The sequence below is a fragment of the Triticum dicoccoides genome, chromosome 5A, assembly GCF_002162155.2.
Source record: "Triticum dicoccoides isolate Atlit2015 ecotype Zavitan chromosome 5A, WEW_v2.0, whole genome shotgun sequence".
Classification (NCBI taxonomy): domain Eukaryota; kingdom Viridiplantae; phylum Streptophyta; class Magnoliopsida; order Poales; family Poaceae; genus Triticum; species Triticum dicoccoides.
Genome location: NC_041388.1, coordinates 344,063,906 through 344,069,728, shown reverse-complemented (window position 1 = coordinate 344,069,728; position 5,823 = coordinate 344,063,906).

Sequence of the window (5,823 nt, the reverse complement as noted above, 5' to 3'; positions counted from 1 at the left end):
CGGAGGGGATAGAAAATAAGGAGGAATGGGGCCTCATGGACATGGCCCAGAACGAGCTGGCCGCGGTGGTTGCTACCCCCGCTCCCGTCCCAACTCCCATCCACGCGCTCGCACCAGCGACCATCCCCATAGCATTGACGGGCTGGTCGTCGAGCACTATCGCAGAGCTGGAAGCCACGGGCGTCAGCGAGGTCTTCGCGGACCCGTGAGAGCTCGTGTACATGCCAGCGCCAGCGCCCGTGCCCGTGCCCGTGCGCGCCCCTTCACCCACCGTGCCGCCGGCCCCCGTGCGTTTGGCTGCATCCGCCGCGCCCATGCGTGCCCCTCCACCCACCGCGGCGTCGGTCCCTGTGTGTTTGGCTACACCCGTCGTGCCCGTGCCCCCCCCCCTGAGCGGCATGGGACGCTGCCATCGACCGCTACCTCTCTGCGGCGCTAGTTGCCTTCCTCCCGCGCCCCGCCCGTCGATCGCGCGATGACATGATGTTTGATTTACAAGTGAAGAACATTTTGTGCTGCCTTGAAGACTTTAACAACGGCTTCCCAGAGGATGACAACGACAACGACGATGCGGCACACCGCCTCCGCTGCCGCCGGAAATAGTTTTTTGGGGTTTAATACTGTATCTCGAATTCTCGATCATATGAATATAAATTCGCAGTGTGACTGAATGAAAGATATGGTTTGAACGAACTTGCGTTTTTCTCTCTTAATGTACAGACTTATCAAACGATTTTCTTTTGAAAAAAACATCAATGGTTTTTAAATATAAAACACTCATCGCAAACATTTTAGTTAGAACACCCGTATGCAAGCCGACAGCTTCCCCAAGAAGCCAAGGGAAAATGTGCCGAGCAGGATTTTTGCATCCCTTCATCGCAAACGGTTGTCTTGCATGACCCGTGTGCAACCACGTACAAACAATTGGGTAAGATTTGCATATCTGTCATTTTGGGTATGTTGCCATTTCTCAAACTGGAAAGATAGACATGTGTTTATCTAGTAACATTGCCATTTGTCAACCTTGTAACACTGCAATTTGTCAAAATATGCAGCTACAAATCACTAGCACTATCTAATTTTTACAACTAAAATCACTAGCACTGTTCATATGGACACCACTAGCAGGTGTGAGTTCATGGACGCATATGCAAATGTACCATTGATTACATACAACAAGTCATCAACCCACAACGACAACGAGGATACATGTAGGATTGTAGATCGTTTCCAACAAAACATTCTAGTAAAGTTTTTCTCACACAACAAACAACAAAGCGATGAAATGAACTTCAGCTCAACCACTCGTCAGCGTTGGAAACGCTTGCTTTGAACCAGAAGTGATTCTCTGGGAAGGGCTAGCTACTGTCAATCTCGAGACCAACGCAGGACTGCTCATCCAGGCTGAAGCGGCCTATTTCAATACCCATATTGGGACGGTAGGGAAGCATAGTAATGTCCGAGGTATAGATACAATTGCTTCTCATAAATGGTAGCAACGTTGTGTCAACAGCAGCTGAATCGCCTTCCACCATCATTGGATAGTTTTGTCCAAGGAAGAGCGAGTTTCCTCCAAGACTTTCAATACTGAACCAGGGAGAAGGTGTTGGCGCTAGTACACCAGTATCCATCCTGAATACCCTGCAACGGATGTTGGAATAGGTCCGGAGAGTGCGACCATACGAGACAACACATACTTCCTTAGTAACATCAGCAGTGCCCCGTATACAAACAAGAAGAGGTGATCCATCGGAATAAGTTGACAGGCGCCACTGACTATATGGGTCCTGCTCGTCCTCCTGCTCATGAATAAAATTTTCAAGTATAGGTGGTGGAATGTTCACAGGACCTTGGAAACACAAGAAGGTTAATTAGTAAAGGGAAACTAGCTAACCCGCATGCATGTGGATGAATCAATTATAATTACGATGGAAGACAAACGTACCGAAATCATGAGGATTCCATGCAAAAGCAGTGCCACGAGTGGTGGCAGCAAACACAAGACCCTCATATTGAATTGCATCACAGTACTCATCCGTGTATAGAAACTAATTTTTGAGCAATATCCGTCGAGGCGTGGAAGTAAGGAAGGCAACAAGCTTGTCGAAGATAGCAACAACTTCATAGTTCTTGTAATCCCAAGAGCGGTTGGGAACTCGACAAATTGCTATCTTTCATAGACGACAGTTACCATGATCGTATTAGAACTCACGTAGACCATCTGTGTGCTCAACCTCTGGGCAGTCTGAGATTTTTGGAAGTGGAACCTGGTGACGAGTGTACACATTCACAAGTTCCCACTCGCAGTTGTACCCAATATAAACAACCCAATCTCCATTTGCGCCTGCCCAAGCCTTTCCCTCAAGCGATGGCATCTTAACATCATACTGATGTCTACTACACAACCTTCTTCTTGTAGACGTTGTAGGGCCTCCAAGTGCAGAGGTTTGTAGGACAATAGCAAATTTCCCTCAAGTGGATGACCTAAGGTTTATCAATCCATGGGAGGCGTAGGATGAAGATGTTCTCTCTCAAACAACCCTGCAAACAAATAACAAAGAGTCTCTTGTGTCCCCAACACACCCAATACAATGGTAAATTGTATAGGTGCACTAGTTCGGCAAAGAGATGATGATACAAGTGCAATATGGATGGTAGATAAAGGTTTTTGTAATCTAAAAATATATAAACATCAAGGTAGCAAGTGGTAAAAGTGAGTGTAAACGGTATTGCAATGCTAAGAAACAAGGCCTAGGGTTCATACATTCACTAGTGCAAGTTCTCTCAACAATAATAACATAATTGGGTCATATAACTATCCCTCAACATGCAACAAAGAGTCACTCCAAAGTCACTAATAGCGGAGAACGAATGAAGAGATTATGGTAGGGTACGAAACCACCTCAAAGTTATTCTTTCTGATCAATCTGTTGGGCTATTCATATAAGTGTCACAAATAGCCATAGAGTACATAGTAAAATAACACCTTAAGACGCAAATCAACCAAAACCCTAATGTCACCTAGATACTCCAATGTCACCTCAAGTATTCGTGGGTATGATTATACGATATGCATCACACAATCTCAGATTCATCTATTCAACCAACACAAAGAACTTCAAAGAGTGCCCCAAAGTTTCTACCAGAGAGTCAAGACGGAAACGTGTGCCAACCCATATGCATAAGTTCATGTGGTCATGGAACTCGCAAGTTGATCACCAAAACATACATCAAGTAGATCACGTGATATCCCATTGTCACCACAGATAAGAACATGCAAGACATACATCAAGTGTTCTCAAATCCTTAAAGACTCAATCCGATAATATAACTTCAAAGGGAAACTCAATTCATCACAAGAGAGTAGAGGGGGAGAAACATCATAAGATCCAACTATAATAGCAAAGCTTGTGGTACATCAATATCGTGTCGACTCTAGAACATGAGAGAGAGAGATCAAACACATAGCTACTGGTACATACCCTCAGCCCCGAGGGTGAACTACTCCCTCCTCGTCATGGAGAGCACCGGGATGACGAAGATAGCCACCGGAGAGGGATTCCCCCCTCCGGCAGGGTGCCGGAACGGGTCTAGATTAGTTTTCGGTGGCTACGAAGGCTTATGGCGGCGGAACTCCTGATCTAGGTTTCTTTCTGGAAGTTTTGGGTTATATAAGAGGTGTTGGAGTCGAGGACAAGTCAGGGGTGTTCCCGAGGCGGCCACAAGGCAGGGGGTGCGCCCAGGGGGGTAGGGCGTGCCCCCCACCCTTGTGGTGCCCTCGGGACTCTTCTGGCCCACCTCCGGTACTCCGTGGGCTTCTTCTGGTCCAAAAATGATCCTCGTGAAGTTTCTGGTCAATTGGATTCCGTTTGATTTTTCCTTTTCTGTGATACTTAGAAACAAGGAAAAAACAGAAACTAGCACTGGGCTCTAGGTTAATAGGTTAGTCCCAAAAATCATATAAAATAGCATATTAATGCATATAAAACATCCAAGGTTGATAATATAATAGCATGGAACAATCAAAAATTATAGATATGTTGGACACGTATCAAGCATCCCCAAGCTTAATTCCTGCTCGTCCTCGAGTAGGTAAATGATAAAAACAGAATTTTGATGTGGAATGCTTTCTAGAATATTCTTCAATGTATTTTTCTCTATTGTGGCATGAATGTTCAGATCCGAAAGATTCAAGATAAAAGTTTATTGTTGACATAAAAATAGTAATACTCCAAGTATGCTAATCAAGCAATTATGTCTTATCAAAATACCATAGTCAAAGAAAACGTATCCCTGCAAAGTCATATAGTTTGTCCATGCTTCATTTTTGTCACACAAAATGCTCTCATCATGCACAACCCCGATGACAAGCCAAGCAATTGTTTCATACTTAGCCTTTTCAAACTCTTTCGACTTTTACGCAATATATGAGCGCGAGCCATGGACGTAGCACTATGGGTGGAATAGAATATGATGATTGAGGTTGTGTGAGAAGACAAAAAGGGAGAAAGTCTCACATTGACGCGGCTAATCAATGGGCTATGGAGATGCCCACCAATTGATGTCAATGCAAGGAGTAGGGATTGCCATGCAACGGATGCACTAGAGCTATAAATATGTGAAAGCTCATCAAAGAAACTAAGTGGGTGTGCATCCAACTCGCTTTCTCACGAAGACCTAGGGCATTTGAGGAAGCCCATCATTGGAATATACAAGCCAAGTTCTATAATGAAAAATTCCCGCTAGTATATGAAAGTGACAAAATAAGAGACTCTCTATCATGAAGATCATGGTGCTACTTTGAAGCACAAGTGTGGAAAAAGGATAGTAACATTGTCCCTTCTCTCTTTTTCTCTCATTTATATTTTTCTCTTTTTTTTATTTGGGACTTCTTTCCTTTTTTTTCTTTTGGCCTCTTTATTACGAAAAAGGGTTTCCCCCTGCTTTATATATAAAGCACCAACACTAACATCCAAGTAACCGATACAAACGCACGCCACACTACCCAAGGCAAGATACAAGAATGCAGGGCACCGACACACAACTTCAATGACTTGCAAGTAACAAACAGTAAATGAGCAACAAGAACCGCTTGTAGCCGACAGAGACCACCATCAAGATGAGAGATCGTTCGGGAAGAAGTGCAACGGACCATGCCGGACCGAGGGTTCCAAGACGATGCCTCCAAGAAGGGCACGACCATGGACCGTCACCATCGTCCGATCCAAAGATCAGGTTTTCACCCAGAACACGACGGGAGGAGTGAGAGCACCACGACTGAGCCTGCAGGGAGGAACACGAGATCCGCGGACGCCGCCACCGTCGACCTGTGTACGGACAGGTAAGTGATGAACCCCGGTGCTCCACCCTTTATTCTTTCTTTGTTTTTTATTTTTATGTCTGTAGTCTCATCCCGACTTGTGGGGGAATCATAGTCTCCATCATCCTTTCCTCACATGGGACAGTGCTCTAATGATGATCATCACACTTTTACTTTCTTACAACTCAAGAATTACAACTCGATACTTAGAACAAAATATGACTCTATGTGAATGCCTCCGATGGTGTACCAGGATTGCGATGAATCAAGAGTGACATGTATGAAAAAATTATGAACGGTGGCTTTGCCACAAATACGATGTCAACTACATGATCATGCAAAGAAATATGACAATGATGATGCGTGTCATAATAAATGGAATGGTGGAAAGTTGCATGGAAATATATCTCGGAATGGCTATGGAAGTACCATAATAGGTAGGTATGGTGGCTGTTTTGAGGAACATATAAGGAGGCTTATGTGAGATAGAGCGTATCATATCA